This window comes from Populus trichocarpa, chromosome 12 (assembly GCF_000002775.5).
Source record: "Populus trichocarpa isolate Nisqually-1 chromosome 12, P.trichocarpa_v4.1, whole genome shotgun sequence".
Taxonomy (NCBI): Eukaryota; Viridiplantae; Streptophyta; class Magnoliopsida; order Malpighiales; family Salicaceae; genus Populus; species Populus trichocarpa.
In genome coordinates, this window is record NC_037296.2 from 6,387,560 (window position 1) to 6,405,975 (window position 18,416).

Consider the following 18,416-nt stretch of genomic DNA (forward strand, 5'->3'; position numbering starts at 1 on the left):
ATAGACGAAATCACCGACGGATTGAAAAGTCGTTGGTGTTATTTGACGGCTTTCTGAAAATTTTTAAGTAAATTAAAAATTTAAATTAAATATTATAGACGGAATCACCAATGAATTGAAAAGTCGTCAGTGATATTTGATGGTTTCTGAAAATTTTTGATTGAATTGAAAATTAAAATTAAATATTACAAATGAAATCACCGACGGAATGGTTAGAAATATTAATATTTAATTATCTGTCGATAAAATCGTCGGTAAAATGCCCCAATAAATAGAATCCTTCATTTCACAATAGACGGGCCTGTTCTTCTTCTTCCTTTTCTTCTCCTTCTTCTTCTTCTTCCCTTTATGTAAAAAATTTCAACATCCCTTTCTTTCTTTCTCTCCTCTCCTCTCCTCTCCTCAACTCCTCTTCTCCTCCACTCTCAGGTATGTCTTATTCTTCTTCTTTTGCTTTTCTCTTCTCAGATTTTTTTAATTAATATACTTTATGAATTTGTTTTTTTTTCTCTTCTCAGCTTCACTCACAACTACATTAAGGTAAGATTTAGTTTCCTTCTTTTTTGTGTTTTTTTCATTATATTTGTTTTTTATTTTATTTTTAAATTTTTCTGTTCTTAATAATTGTATGAATGTTGTTGTAGGATTTTTTTTCATATGAGATCAATGTTGTTGTTGTTTTATTTTTTTGTGTTATTTATTTGTTGCAAATTTGTTGAGTTGATTTTCTTCTCTTTTTTTTCCAAGCAACTCAATTCTGAGTATTATGGAGTGTTGATTTATATTAAATTAATTACTTTCTAGTTTTGTTATATAGATTTTAAAAAATATATTTTTAAATAATTACCGATGAAATTGCATACGGTATTTTTTTGGTTGTATGACAATTTTCCCGAGGGAAATACTAACGAAATGAAGCAAGGATTTTTTTTGCGTGCATTTTCCGTCTGTAAATTAACCATCGGTTTTTTATTTTTTTACCGACAAAATTAGCGACAGATGATGGATTTACTGATGAACATTATTCTGACGGACATATTTCATCGGTGAATTAGTCAGTAAAATTTTCACCGACGGATAGGTAATCTCACACCGACAGAAAAATTTCATCGATAAAACTGTCAAATATTGTAGTAGCTCTTGATAGTTAGTTAGAAGTTAGTTAACGAGTTGTTGGTTAGAAGGAATTCATTGTATAAATAACATTGTAATAGAAACGTTGAAACAAGTAATTAGAATTTAGTTTCTGCAATACAACTTTCTCAACCTCCTCCTCATCTTCTTCTTCTTTTATTCTATACTATTTTCTCTAATCTTTACATTGCTTTGTTAATGAAAGCCTTAACAAATTCGTATCAGAGCATCGATCCACAACCAATAATGAAACATGCATTTGTAGACAATAGGCAATGGTGGAAAACAACAAGGTGAAAACTTTGGAAGAGCATAACAAAATACTTGATGAACAAATGCAAAGTGTTCATCAAGAACTTTAAGATTTTATACCCAAGAATAAAAAACAATGGCTGGAAAAAATAGAAGAACTAAACAAATAAAAAATCAACCTACATATGAAAGTATTTATGACTACATTGAAGTCATTTATGGCCAATCAAGCAGCATAGAAAGAAGGGGGAATCAACTTAAGTCCTGATGGGGTGATTTCTAATTATAGAGGCTAAATTTGTAAAGAAACCAGGATTTCCACAAGATTGGGTACAATGCAGCCTTACCAAAGGTTGAAATACATACTTTTTAGGGAGATAATCCGAGGGGTGGATAAAAGTATAAGAAGTTCTTCTAGACGCACTTTACTACAATGTATATGTCGCTATTTGACACTAATATAGGACCTCCAAATTTAAAAGGAAATATGGCAAATGAAATCACCACCTTGTTTTTAAAGAAACTAAGAATCCTAAAATATGAATTGGTTATTTTATGTACAAGCATTTAATTTGCATACATTAGTGTTGTGCATATATATAAACTAGCTAGTTTATATATTTAATATGCAATGGATGATATATAGTTGTTTTGTGTTTTTCCACTTTGGTTAATAGGGTTATCAACTACACACACGCACACTCACACTCACTTTAACCTCTATTTCCTCAAGCTAGACCTAAATTTGCACTCAGTTATATTTAGAAATAATCGCTACCAATTATACAAAAATGGTGGATTGTTTTCTGATACGATCCAAGAAAGGTCAAATTTGAATTTTGGCGTAAAATTTTTCATTGTCTAGTTTTATTCTATTGAACATAACTTCTAACTATACCATTGGATCAGGCTAAAATGTTTATAGGAGTTTGTAGATATACTCTTATACTTTGGGTTAAAATTCCAGGTCAATCAAAATTCGAGAAGGGATTATTTTAAAGGATCAAAGTTATTAGATGAATCTTGTCAAATCTGTCTATCTAGACCTTTTTCTACTCTTTGGACTAGATCTAGATCTACAGAAGGAATTATGCTGAGATTACAATTTTTTTATAAAGTAAACATCCTTACCTTTTCAGCAATATATGGTAGGCTTGTTAAACTATCTAGACAAGAGAAAACGACGTATTTGAAGTCAGGACTGAAATCTGCCAAAAATATACAAAAATTAAACAAACATTGTTTTCTTATGTATTATAGATTCCAGTCAATACAAGAATTCTTTAATGCTCTTGGAAACATGTGTGAAATCTATCGGCTTGCCTATTCCACAAGGATTCCATGTCAAACAATGAGATATTTATAGCAGCAATGATTATCCATAGTTTGCAAGGATTTCATATCCATTATGAATTATATATGGTGGCGAGGCTTGGGATTCTTTCGTTGTTCTTTTTCTTATTTTACAAGATTTCCTAGAACATCAAGGAGATTAAAAGGAGGCAATTAAAGGGAGAAAATTCCAGCAATTAAAAATAAATTTTCCTAGCTAATTTGAAGCATGAAGTTTTGGCAAAGCCTCCAAGGAAAGCAAAGTGGGAGTTTCAGCCATGTATGGTGTTTTAAAGCAAGAGGACTTTGTTTTATGTTGGTTTTTTTATATTTATTTTAGTGTTGAATATTATTAGCTTTGGGCTTTATTCTAAATTGAGTCTATTTCAACCCATTCAACATTGTTTTAGGGGTTGTTTCAATTTAGACTTATGTTAGTTGATTACTAGATAAGGCTCATTGGTTTGCAGCCTAAAAGTAGTGCATTAAGGTTATTTAAGAGAACTATATATTGTTCTATTTGCTGCAAAATTCAGCAATCATGATGATTTGAATAAATAATATTTTTTCTCTTTGTTTTGCATATTGCAAGCAACCTTTCTTTGCAATGACAAAGATTATACACTAACTTATTAAAGATTAATTGGATTTGTGACATCATTTGTATAATTCAAGTTCTTAGGTACAAGGTTATCTCTGGATCTATGTTCTTTTTCCAAGACTTTTGATTCTTAGGTATAGGGTTACCTCTGAGTCAGGGTTTCAAACTTGATATTCAATTTTCTTGGATTTGTTTTTAATTTCATTGTGGGTTGTGTGATCACAAGGTTCACATAATCTTATCCTTATAATTAATATTGGTGGCTTGGCTATTGTTTGTTGTGGTTAAAGGAGATGGCAATTGTCAAGCTCAGTTTGATGATGGTATATGCTAGTGAAAGAAGAGAAGGGAAGAATAGAAAAAGGAGATAAAAAGGCATAAATAAATTAAAGGGAGTTTCCTTATTTATGCTAGCGGTTGTGGTTGAAAAATAAAGGGAAAAATGTTTCGTTAATGATTGTTTTACGTGGGGAAAGCTCTTTTTCTCTCTTCTTTTAATTAACAAAAAATTAAAAGGGGTGGTGCTTTTATTGTGCATCACCTCACAAATCATTATTCATTTCAATAGTGTTTTTTTTCTTTCCTTTGGTTTTTTTTTTTTCTAAATCCATGTTCTCCCCTAATTTCATTCTTTAATATTTGTTTTATTGAAGATTGAGTTTCATAATTCATTATAGGTTGCTTTCTATATAGTTAGCTTGGTCTAATGATCTGTGTCACGGGTTTAGCGGGTTAACCCAATTGACTCGGGTTTTTTTTTTGTCTTTTTTTAATTGATATTTTTCAATTTTATCCTTCAATATTAAGTTGATTAGGAATTAACAAAAAACTAAAAGGATGGTACTTTTACTGTGCACTACCTCACAAAAACAATATTCATTTCATTTTTTTCCTTTGTTTGTTTTCTTAATCAATGTTTTTTTCCATAATTTTATCATTCAACATTTAGTTTATTAGATATCAGACTTCATAATTTATTGTGGTTTGATTTCCATGTGGTTAGCTTGGTCTTATGACCCGTGTCAAAAGTTTGGCGGGTTAACTTAGTTGACTTGATTCTTTTTGTCTTTAATTTATTGATATTTTTTAAAATTTCATCCTTTAACATTGAGTTGATTAGGAATTAGACTTTATGACTTATTTTGGTTTGCTTTCTATGAACTTATCTTGTCTCATAGCTTCAATCGCAGGTCGTAGGTGTGGCGAGTTAACCTAGTTGACTTGAGTTATTTTTGTCTTTTCTTAATTGATATTTCAATTTCATCTTTTAACATTGAGTCGATTAGTAATTAGGTTTCATAATTTAATTTGATTTGTTTTCTATGAACTTATCTTGTCTCATGTCTCGAATCGTGAGTCATGGATATGGCGAGTTAACCTGGTTAACTTGAGTTAGGGATGAAAACTGTTACTAATTTAACTTAAATTTTGGACGACATAAAGTAATAAATTGATATGCTAAATGTCAATCCAATGATGCATAAATTCTCTAATCGGGTAAAATAATAATACTATAGTGGAATTCTAAGAAAAATAATGTATGATTTGACACGTGAAAAACATTGATCGTTGGTATAGTCTCGTGTAAAATCATGCTATTTTGACTAAAAGTGGTGAAAATTTTGAGAAAATATTTATGACGGTTATGGATGGAAGTCATCAATGAATTAGTTTAAAAATCATGATAATTTAAGTAAATAAAATGGTATGTAAAATTCAGATTTTTGGCATAAAATTATCTATTGTCCATTTTTATAGTATCAATCATATTTCTTAATCTGACTATTAGATCAGACTAAATATTTACAAGTAGTCTCTTAACATATTGTTCTATCTTGGATTAAAATCTCAAAACAATCAAAGTTTATAAAGGCCTTGCAAGATTGACATGGATTTATTAATGGTATTCTTATAATTCTACTTAAATCAAATTCTCCCCTACTATTTTGGCAGACAACCTTTAAAAGAGTAAGGGTGATATCTAACAAGGAAGACTAATCCAAGATGGAAATTCTTGAGAGAAAACTAGGTTTTGTGACTCGTGACCCATCATAAACTAACTTTATATTTTTACGGTGACAAAATAAAGGTATATTTTAGCCTTTATGTTGTCCTTTGTCTTTCCTTTCACGTCCATAACTGTGTTAAAAATGTTTTCAAACATGTTATTTTCAATGTGCATGACATTGAGGTTATGGCGGAGGATATTTGTCTTCCAATAAGAAAGCTTCCGAAAAATACTTTGTTTTACCTAATTATGGGTCACAGCAAAACTAGAAAATTTCTACTTACCATATTGAAAACCAAACATAATGTCATCATATTGCGAACCATGTCATACAATTCTTCACCCGACAGTAGTGACGATGCAATAAAAAAGTTCCTTTTATTTCTTTTGTACTTATGATTCGTTGGCAAGAATCGTCGATGGCAATAAAAAAAAGACTATTTACCACCATTTTCTAATATGAAGGCCTTGTTATTTTCCATACAGTATAAACATGTTAATTTTTCATATGTGCTCTAACTAGAAATCTTTCCGTACATAGGGAATCATTGATAGTCCACATCAAATTTGTTTTCATTTGAAAATTTTGTTTCCTCAAGTTATCATAAATCAAATTCCCGAATGACCACAACTGATTCAACTCATCAATTAATGGTCGAAGAAAAACATCTATATTCTGACCCTATAGATAAAAACATGAACTCCAGCGTCATACACATCCTCAATGACAAGTTGTAAATTATGAATATCACCAGCCAATAAAAATAAGGAGCAACAAATAACCTGAATGGATTGAATCCATCTTTTTACTATGTGCGACAAAGTCTTTTTGTTACCAATTCTAGGTTTATAAGGAGTATGCCTACATGTTCAACACTCGGTTAACTCTATATTTTAAGGTAATATGACATGTAGAAGTTTGGACACATGTCAATTTTCTAGTATGTTAGGCCGAGGGGTTTCATCATGAATTTAGCAGTATAGAAGTTTTCTTTCATCCTATTCTCTTTAAGTAAAATACTTCTCAACCATTCAATAATTTTGTCGTAATCGGCCTCACTTAAGCCATGATCTGACTTGATGGTGAGCACCTGCGCAACGACCGATAATTTACTATGATTTGTATACTCATCTCATAATGGTTCGTTAAAGTCTTTTAAAAGATCAAAAAACATGGTCGTATCTACATTTGGTTCTTCATATATAATTAAACATTCACCTGCATAACCTTGATTCATTCTCATCGTATCCCAAACCATATTCCTATAAAGATTACTATTGTCATCTACAACTTCATGCACGTTGCTAAAACTAGAAGTTGACTCAACCATCTTTTCTACCACTATCTTGTAATGAACATATGGTTCTTCGTGTGCAAACCAACACAGGTATTTCTCCATGAACTCTTTTTGTAGAAGATGCATTGTTACAACATCTGGATTGATAAATTTTTTATTTTTGCACCTCTTACATGGACATTTAATATTGCCTCCACTAATATTTCTCGGATTAGATAATGCATAATTAATAAAACCCTTAATTTCATTACAATAATTCATCATACGCAACCTTTTGGGTGAATCTCAATACATTCATTAATGATTATCCATTACTTATATCAAACCTATATAGAACATTGATGACAACATGGATCAATTAATTATGAAAACTAAATAAATTAGCTAACATTAGTTTAACTCAAACTTATTCAATTTATTTTAATAATACTCTTAAATCATTATCAATTATCTACATAAATTCAAATTTCTATACATTTACTGAAATTTTCAACTCAACAATAAAATTAACAAAATATAATACGGACTCATTAAATAAGCCATTATTTATTTCATTACAGAACACCTAATTCACAAATTCAAAATCAATTTCATCAAATTACAAACAAATATAATTTTTTAAAATCTCATACAAACCCTAACATGTACAAATCATACAACAAATTTCTATGGAAAAAAGCTACAAAACAAGTAAACATACAAACAAACTACATATACTACAAAGATTACAATAAAAGTTAACATTTTAAAATTAAGTTCAAACAAAAAATGGATAAATTTGGTTACTTAATTTCCAGCTAAATGACTAGGTAAGCTAGCAGGAGAAACTTTTCAGCTTCCTTCCTTTTTAGGATCACACAACGTAGTGAGTGATCTTTTGCTGTTTTTTGCAGAAGAAAGAAGAAGAAGAAATAGGAGAGGGGGAGGGGGAGGGGGAGGGGGAGGGGGGGTCGTTTTCTAGGTTATAACTTAAAAACTACCGACAGATTCACAAACGGATATTAGCGACAAGTTTCTTGTGTCAATAATATTGTCTATAATTATGACATGTTATTTTTTCTTTTTTTTTGTTCTTTTTCATGCATTCTTTTCCTATTGTAATAATGACATGTTATAACTTAATAAATTTCTTTTTCATTTTTCTTCCTAAACTTTTTTTTTTCACTTATTTTTTATCTTTCTCATTTTACTATGTTAATGCATGCTCATTGTCTACCTGACTTTAATTAAAAAAAAAACCAAAATGCTAAAAACCACCAAAAATTCATGAAATGACAAATCTTTCAGAAAATTAGAGAATTTTAAAGGAAAATGCTTTTTTCCTAGATTCTTAGATTTTTCAGGAATTTTTTAAAAGTGCAGTAAAAAATGGTTTATAACAATTACTCCTCATGCAAAGCTAGTGAAAAACATATATTTTTCTTTAATTTTGTTTTGTAAGTTTGTGAAAAAAAAACCATGAAAAAATAACTATTTATTGAAATGAGTAGACTTTTTTTATAACCCAAGGATGACCCTACCTAATTTTTTTTTTTGAAAAAGTGAAGCTCATTAATGTATGATGGCATTGCCAAGTTTAAAAATAAGGCCTATTGATCGGTTAGATTTTAAGATGTTAGACCTATTAATGAGTGGATCTGCCCAAATTTATAAAAACAAGGCCTATTGATAAGTTACCTTAGTCCTATTTAACAAATTAAAATTAGTTTCATATCAATTATAACATTCATCAACTTTTGCATATATCATATAAATGATATAAAAAAAGAATAAAATATTTTTTTTATCTTTGATTTGATGTGAAAATTCTATTTTAATAAAAATTTTAGTAATTATTTTAAAATTATAAAAATTTGTATTTTATTATTTTAAGTAATTCGATTTAGTTTATTATTTAGTTTAGAGAGTAAATATTTGTTTTTTACTTTCATTCATATAATTAATATTTCTTCAAGGTTCTTGAATATTAAAGTTTTCATTGTTTATTCATATAATTAAATTTTCTCCAAAGTTCTTGAATATTAAAGTTTTCAATGTCCATTCATATCATTAATTTTCTCCAAGGTTCTAGTAACTTAGAGTTTGAATCATAATTTGTCAATCAAATAAACTGAGTTTCATACCATTATATTTTGTTAGTTCCTACAAGGTTTGCATTTTTATATTTGAAAATTTTCTCCTTAAAGGTTTATGTAAGTTGACTTCAATGAATTTTTAGATTGATTATGATTATTATACTTTGTTGATCTTTATTATAAAAAATTATAAAGGGATTTTGCTTCATTAATTCTTTTCATATATATTCTAAAAGTTTAATCAATAGATTTAAGTTTAATGAGTATTTAAATTATTATCTTATTTAAGCATAGCCTCAAAGTTAAATATCAATAATAAATAAAACATATATTATTATAAACTTGTTTTAATTAAAAACTCTAGTTAGAAATATTTTATCAATATTTTAATTAAGATTGAGAAATTTAGATTACTTTAAAATAATAATAAAAAATTGAAGTTAAATTTTTAATGTATAGTGAATTGAATAAAGCTTTATAAATTGTTGGGGTCTTAAAATGACTAATCTAAAAATAAGTATACATCTCTAAAAAACAATTTGAAAGTAGAATAATGATATTAATCATAAACTTATAAATTATTATTAATAATCACAAAATTTCAAGTGAGTAATCTTCAAATGTTGTGACTGAAGTATTACATTAATTAACTGATTTTGTGAATATTTGAATATAAATAAAAAATAATTATATAGAAATTAACTATACTTTTTTCTATTGAATGAATATAATTTTATTATAATTCAAAACATAAATTATCAAATTAAATAATTATTTTAAAATAATAATTGGAAGACACAAGGGGAAGGAAAATCAAACGAAGATTTCAAATTTTCATTTATCCTCATATAATACATACGAGATGACATGCCCGCGCGCTGCCGCGGGCTTATAAAACAAATGCACTTGATAGTGTTATAATTGTGAACCAGCGCTAGATAAGTAATAGAAATTAAAGGTATGATGGAGCAAATATTTCATGACGAAAAAAAAATTGTGTTGGTGATCAAAAACCTAGAGACTGAACAAAATGATTTGTAGCAATCTACAGTGTTTTGTGAGAAAAGATACAGTGCTTTTGCAACATGATTTAGCTTTTCAGTTAATAAAAAGAAAATAAAATTACAAAGCTAAATTCTCTATCAACTTAATATTAAAAAAAAAAACAATAAAGATAATTTTGGAAGGAAAAAAACCCATTACAAAAAACGTTGTAACAATTGACAATATTTTGTAAGGAAAACTATAGCGTTTTTCCCAATAAAATAAAATAAAAAACCATTTAGAGAAATATTGTATCAATCCACAATGTTTTGTGAGAAAAATTACAACGGTTTTTTCATATGATTTAGTTTTATTGTAATTATAATTCTTAACCAACTCAATATTCAAAAAAAATCGACAAAGATAATTTTAGAAAAAATCATAAAAAAATCACATGGAAAAACACTGCAACAATTCACAGTGTTTTAAAGAAAAAAATTACAAAGCTAAATTCTTAATCAGCTCAATATTTAAAAAACAATCGACATAGATAATTTTAGAAAAAAAAAATAACAAAACAAACACCAAAAAAAGGAAAAAAAAATCATGTTGGAAACACTGTAGCAATTCACAGTGTTTTGTGATGAAAGCTACAGTGCTTCCCCACATGATTTAACCTTATTTGTAATGACTTGTAATTGTAATTCACAAACAACTCAATATTAAAAAAAATAAAATTGAAAAGATAATTTGAAAAAAATTATAACAAAAAAAACCATGCGGAGAGACACTGTAGCAATCCACAATGTTTTATGAGCAAAGCTACAATGCTTGCCCCACATGATTAAGCTTTATTACAAAGTTAAATTCTAACCAACTCAATATTAAAAAAAAAAATCAACAAAGATAATTTTGAAAAACAAATATCACAAAAAAAGAAAACACAAAAGAAACTGGAAAAAAACCATGTGAGGAAAAACTATATCAATCCATAGTGTTTTGTGAGGAAAAACTTGTATTTACTTGTAATTGCAATTCTTAACCAGCTTAATATTTAAAAAATAAAATTGACAAAGATAATTTTAGGGAAAAACATAACAAAAACAGAAAAAAACCATGTGGGAAAAAACACTGTAGCAATCAACAGTAATTTTCGAGGAAAGTTACAGTGTTTTCCTCACATATTGTAACTGTAATTTTTAACCAGCTCAATATTAAAAAATAAAATAAAAAAAGATAATTTCGGAGAAAACCATAAAAAAAAAAAAAAACAATGCGGAGAAACACTGTAGAAATCAACAATGTTTTAAAAAAAATTACAAGACTAAATTCTCAATCAGCTCAATATAAAAAAAAAATAGACAAATATAATTTTGAAAAATAAAGAAATAAAATAGAAAAACTATATGGAAAAATATCGCAGCAATCCACAATATTTTAAAGAAAAAAATTACAAAGCAAAACTTTTAACCAGGTTAATATTTAAAAAGTAAAATCAACAAAAATAGTTTTGAAAAAAATGAAAAAATAAATGAAAAAAAAGAAAAGTTGAAAAACAAAAATAATTTTGAAAAAAAAATTTGAAAAAAAATTGAAAAAACAAAAAAAAGGAAAAAGGAAAAAGTTAGCAAAAAAAAAAAGAGAAAAGCACTCTAGATTACTGTTGTAATCCACAATGCTTTTGGGTGTGAGGGAACAGTGATTCCCCCACACCATTTAGATATTAATTGATATTTTCCGTGTATATTTAAGATATTGATAATATGCATAGTTTTTATTTTTTTATCTTGCAATTATTGAACATCATGACAAGAAACGAGAGTTTGAACGACAGAAAAAATAGCTATTTCTAAATTTTAAGCTATTTCTATTTTATTATTTTTAAATTTGAAAAATTAAATTTTTTTATTAAAATAATATTTTTAAATTAGATCAAAAGCATATATTTCTAACAACTATCTTTTTTTGCAATTACCAAATTAAATTATATTCTTTTATATAACACCATTTTCGTAAACAAGTATAAGTTAAATTTAAAGATTGTAAGATTATAAAGTATAAACAATAGATATAATTAATTCTGAAAATTAAATCACAATTTTTACTCCTATATTTATCTAACTGCTTGTTTTTTGTCGTTTGCTATTTTAAAAATATTGCATCCTTGTAACGAACTCCTGACCCATTCGACATTTTGTTTAAACCTACTTTTTCAAACCATATCTGTACAAAATTATCATAATACCCAAGAATGCATAGTCTTTCATCCTTATGACATTTTTCAAGAAGTCATCATTAAAAATTGATTGAATATCATGTTAAAATACAAGGGAGACAAACAAAATAATCTATTAATGATTAAAGTATAAATGATAATATATTGTTTAGCAACATGCATGAAATGAATATTCGTAATCTTTTTCAAAGAAATTGAAAATAATATAATAGACATTTTAACCATTTGAAAGATATATATCTAAAATTATGTTAATGTAAAATGTGTCGACTGAGTTTTTATTGTTTTTCTATTTTCCCTTAAAAATTAAAAAGGTATAAGGTAAATTTGTTGTGTTTTCTTTTATATAAACACTATTAAAAACTTGAGCAAAATCTTGAAAATTATAAACTAGTCTATGATGATGTTCCAAAAATCAAACTAGCTTAAGAGTAGGATTCCCGGGTTGGACAATCGATTAATCAATTGGTCCTAACAATCTCCTCTATTTTTCTTAGCCAAAGTAGTTGATAGCTTATAATTGGTCTTAAATAGGCCAAAGTTGCGCGTGGCTAGTACCTGCAAAAGATCCCTTTTGGTGGAGATAGGGACTCTCTGATGTTTAAATAAATATATTTTTAGATAGAGAATATACAAGAATATTGTAGAGAGAGATGCTCTGAAAATAACAAAGTAGTAGAGAGTTGAAGATTGTGAACGTGACTCCCTGTTATAAAGCTCTCACGACGTATTTATAGCCCATAAAAGGAGGGTCTGCAGGGTAATTACCCTGATAGCATTGAATGAGGGATGAATATCCCTTACCTAATAAGAAAATAGGGGCGCGAGCGACGCTACGTCGTCTAGTGACGGCACAGGCTACTTTTCGTGCCTCCTGTGTGAGGTGTTGTGTGTTGGAAATGGTCTTGGATTTAATCATAAAATTATGATTAATGTTTTAGGAGTCGTCACCTAGTATTATGATCACTAGGAACCTATGGTCTGCGAGAGTCTGAGTAAGGGACTGGTTGTGCAAGAGGAAGACGCATCACCCCCAGTGCACCCTACCTAAGGTAAGCTGCATTGTTGTTTGATTGTTTTTTCTAAGTCGGGTTCTATTCGTTGGTCTTTTCTAAGACTCAAGGTAGATCTATCTTCATGAGAAAGTCTCTACCCTATCGGGTTAAATTCTAACCGTTCTAAAATCTGAATTTTAGCATCGTATTTTTACACCTTGTATCTTTAATACTTGAGGGTGTATTTTATCGTGTAATTTTACACCCTACAAATATTAAAGTCTACATCTGGATCCTAAAAAAGATTGGAAAAAGATTTTTGATATTTTGGCCAAATCCTAATGGATGATCATAAACTAGTTATGATATCTATTTTTTGGATTTTCAAAACATGAGAAAGATGCAATCTTTTAATGAAAATATGCTTGGAAAATTTTTAGGATTCGGCCGTATGCATGAAAACAAAATATATTTTTTTCAAAGGATTTTTGAATTTTTTTTGGAATTTTCCGTTTTTTTTCTAGAAATATATAATATAATATAATATATTAATTGAATATTATTAAAGCATGTGGGCCGGGCATAAACCGAGAAAACAGTGGGCCGATATCGGCCCAAAACGGTTGGGCCAATCTCGGCCCAGAATATTTTCTTTTTCTTTTTTTTTTGGGCCAGGCCAGACCCAGCCAATTGGGCTGGGCCAGAATTGGCCCGGCCCAATTGCAAATGAATTATTTACAGAACGTGAGCAGTAAGTTCACGTTCTGCAGGCAACTTTGCAGTTGCAGACGGCGGAGTGAAATGGGGAGAAGGAGCTGCTGTCACTAGCCTGACGTGAAGTTGGCGAAGGTGCTGGTGGAAGAAATGGTGGTGGTGTTGGCTGTCTATGGCGAAGGAAGAAAGAAGAAGAAGCAGAAGATGAAAATCTGCAGAGGGGAGAGGGAAGACCTCACGGTGGTTGCCCCTATCACCGGTGAGTATTTGGGTTCGTGGGGAGGCTGAGACGCCTTCTGTTGGTGGAGGAGAAGCCGGTGGTGGCTCTAGTTGGTGGCTGAAATGGCGGGGAGAGAGGGAAAGAAAAAATGCAGAAACGTGGGCAGAGGGGCTGGTTTTTGGCCGACTTTGGATCCGATTTTCTCCTCCCTCGGGCCATGAAATGCAGCCCTATTTATAGGAGGTGGAAGAGGAACATTTTGTCTTTAATGGTGCTAAATCGTGGCCTTTGGTTTGGTTGGTATGCATCCTAACCGTTGGTTCAAAGTGTGCACATCGAACTGCCAAATTTGACAGTCCAAGGCTGCTCGAGTTGCCTACTTCAGGCCAGTCACCGGAGCAGTTTTCATGTTAATAGGCCTAAACGGATAATACTCTGGGATAGAGGGATTTCAAGTGGCCATTTTGGTGCATGTGTTGTCAAATTTGGGAGCTATATGAGGCATTAAATGCACCTGCAAAACTGCTACCCGGGCAGTGTTCACGGGGAAGATGATGAATAGTGACCAGGCGACACGTCGCCTGGTCTCTTTCTCTTTTCTTTTTTTTCTTTTTAACGCATGCTGTTTTGGGTTAAAATTAGGGATTTTTGCCGATCTTCAATTTAGTCCTCCAACTTTCAATTTCTTTCAATAGAATCCCTAATTGACCCTAAACCTTTGATTTAATGTAATTTCGTCCCGACATAGCTTCAACTCCAGCCCCGAATTTATGCGCCTTTTGCATTATAGTCCTTGGTCTCGGATTTATGCAATTTCACCCCTAATTGACCATTAAACTTTCAATTTCTTCAATTTAACCCCCGGATTTTGTCAATTAAGCCCCTTAATTTTGGCGCCTTTTACAGAAACGTCCTTGGCTGTCAATTTCTTCAATTTAACCCCTAATTGACTCCAAAACTTCAATTTTCTTGTAATTTGGCCCCTAATTTCAATCAATTAACTTAGTAAAAATTAAATTTAGTCTCGTAAAATTTCAATCTTCTCAATTAAGCCCAAATTAGGCTCCCAAACTTAATTTTTCACCAATTAAGCCCCAAATAAAATTAATTTGACCCATTTAAAGTATAATTAAGTCCTTGCACTTATTTAAATCCTTAAATTGGACCCAAATTAATTCTTAAACATAATTAAAATTTAATTTGGCCCATGATTAAATCAAATTGGCCTATTAAAAGTTTAATTATGTCATTCGACTTAATTTTTATGCAAATTCATCCAATAATAATTTAATTTGACTTGAATTTGCATTTTTTTCTCCATTTTTTTGGCATAATGGGGTACAATTAGGCCTTGAATTTCCTTCAAAAATTGCAGCTTGATTTTTGCCTATTTTTACAGTCTTTTTTTATCTGCTTTCTCCACATTGCCAACCTTTATTTTATTTTTTATTTTTATTTTGAAAAAAAATTTGATTTTTTCGGAATAACTCAGAATTGGGTTATGACACCTGATAAGAAAATGGTAGGTCTATGAAGGACTTTTATACACCTAAAAAGGTGTAAGAAAAAATAAAGTTTAAGACATCAAGTGTAGTTAAGCCTATAAAGGCTGAGTTCTTCCCTAATATTTAGTCTCAATGGAGGTCGGTCACTCCTCTGGACAAGACATGAGAGGATGGTACTTATCTTGGAATTGGTTGACCGTCAAGTGCAAGCGTATTGGGTTTGGCATGCATGTCAGACCCACACCACCTTGGACTTGGCACCCTGTCAAGTCCAAGCGCATGGAGCCTGGCATGCGTGCCAGACCCACACTACGTTGGACTTGGCTAACTGTCAAGTCCAAGTGCATTGGGTCTGGCATGCATGCCACACCCATGTCACCTTGGACTTAGCGCACTACCAAGTTCAAGTGCATTGGGACTACATGCGTGTCAGACCCACGCTACATTGGACTTGGCGTACTGCCAAGTCCAAGCGTATTGGGTGTGACATGTGTGTCAGACCCACGCCACTTTGGATTTGACACACTGCCAAGTCCAAGCGTATTGGGTATGGCATACATGTCAGACCCACGCCACTTTGGACTTGGCACACTGCCAAGTCCAAGTGCATTAGGTCTGGCATGCGTGCCAGACCCACGCGATCTTGGACTTGGCTAATTGCCAAGTCCAAGCATATTGGGTGTGGCATGCGTGCCAGGCCCACTCCAGCTTGGACTTGGCATACTGCCAAGTCGAAGCGTATTGGGTCTAGCATACGTGTCAGACCCACGCTATTTTGGACTTGGCTAACTGTCAAATCCAAGTGTATTAGGTTTGGCACATATGTCAGACCTACTCATTTACAAAAAGTAAATAAAAACTTAATAAAATTAACTCATTAGTGCCCCCCCCCCCAAGCATTTAATATGTTATTTCACATTTAAAGGCTTAAGAGAGTTGGAGGTGACAACTTGGCTAAAAGTGTATCTTCATCCTTTTTGAGATAAAAGGTGGGAGGTGTTTTTGTACCTGGCGAACATTAGATAATAATACCATATATTTTTGTACCCCATAGTTGTTGGCCCTCCTTAATGTTCTCTTTCCTCTATGGACAATTCTTGATTATTTCCTTGTACAACACCATGTTAGGACTATTGCCCTTAAGGACATTATTTCTCTTTTAGCAAGTGGTGCGTATAGCTCTAGAGAGATTACATCAATCCCTTAGAGAAGGTGCATATAGCATTAGGGAGACTATCTTTATCCCATAGAGATTGGTGCATATAGCACTGGAGAGATCACATTCATCCCTTGGAGAGTGGTGCATAAAGCATAAGGGAGACTATGTCCATCCCTTGGAAATTGGTGGGTTTATCGTCCTAATGAACCATCTGGAGAAAATAAAAAAGTCATTTTGAATAAGTCATTCATATTTAAGAAACTTACATTCTTATTTAGGATTATACATCCTAAGGGGAGCTGAGTAACAGGTATGGGAGAGGAGCTTCAGGTAAGTATCCTAATTACTTCACTTGGAAAATCACTAGCGTCAGTTGTTCTTGTAAAAACAAGGAGGTCCGTATCAAAGTAAACTGGCATCTTCAACTCGTATATGATTTTTCATGAATTGTTTTACTTTGGAAAAACTTCTATTTGGTAAAACATAAAGTTTTCTCTAGATGACATGTTTTCTTACTCTTTTTATTAAGGCTTCGGAAGCTACTGGTTCCATCAAGTCTTCAAACTTAAGAATTTCAGCACTGAATCTCCTCAAATATGCTCTCGTAAACTCGCCCTCTTGTTGGGCTATACTTAAAAGCTATGTGGAGGTTTTCTTGGTGAGTATACTGGTGCTAAAGTGTGCATCACTAAAACTTTCAATAAAATTTGGTTCCAGACCAGATTGTTATACCAAGCACGGACAAATCCTCTGAAGGTTGAAGGGAATATCTTGCACACTGAGTCATGGTCTTGGATGATCAACTCCAAGTTATAGCGCATATTTTACACATGCTCTCTTGGGTCGGCCAAGCCATCATAGTTGCCCAAACTCATATTCATGGAAAAGTGGTCCTTTGAGAGTCGAGTTTTTAATATGTGTTTGGACAAGGGAGAAAACCTCCACTGATGGGAATTATAAACATTCCCTTGGGTATGCTGATTCCCCCGGGCAGACTGTCTCCTTGCTCTTTGTCTATTGGGCTCTTGGGAGCCTAAAGGGCTTGGCATAGAACAACAATTACAATGATCGGTGTCCATCATAAAGTAACTAAAGGAAGTGTATTTAGAGTGTTTGCTTTGTGCATAAGTATGACAATGGCATGACTGATTCCTTAAGGAACCGTCATTAACATCATTTCATCTAGTCTTCTTTAAGTACTATAATTGTCTACGAGATCCTGGTGTAGTTAGTGACCTTGGTATTAAGACTTGTTGTGGTGACAATGTCTAATTTTGCCATCGAGTTGTCAACACGGCCTGGATGAGGAGTTACATCTGACTAGTGAGTTGTTGAAGCTCATGTTGGGTAGGAGTGTTTATGGCAACAATATAATTTATCCGGCTTCCTAGCCTTGGGGGGCATTGGTTGTGAGCCATAAATGCCCTATAAATGCTAAAAACACGTTTTAGGTAGAAATCAATGGCTTTTTGATAAGTTTCCCATAGACGATGTCATTGATGATGTCCCAAAAATATGACTAGCCTGGGAATAGGGTTCCCATGTTGGATAATCAGTCAATCAATTGGTCCTAACAATCTCCTCCATTCTTTTTTGGTCAAAGTAGTTGATAGCTTATACTTGGTCCTCGATTGGCCAAAGCTGTGCATGGCTAGTACTTGCAAAAGGTCCCTTTTGGTGGAGGTGGGGACTCTCTAATGCTTAAATAAGTATCTTTTTAGAGAGAGTATATACAAAAATATTATAGAGAGAGATGCTCTGAAAATAACAAAGTAGTATAGAGTTGAAGATTGTGAACCTGACTTCCTGTTATAAAGCTCTCACGGCATATTTATAGCCCATAAAAGAAGGGCTTGCAGGGTAATTACCCTTATAGCATTGAATGAGAGATAAATATCTCTTA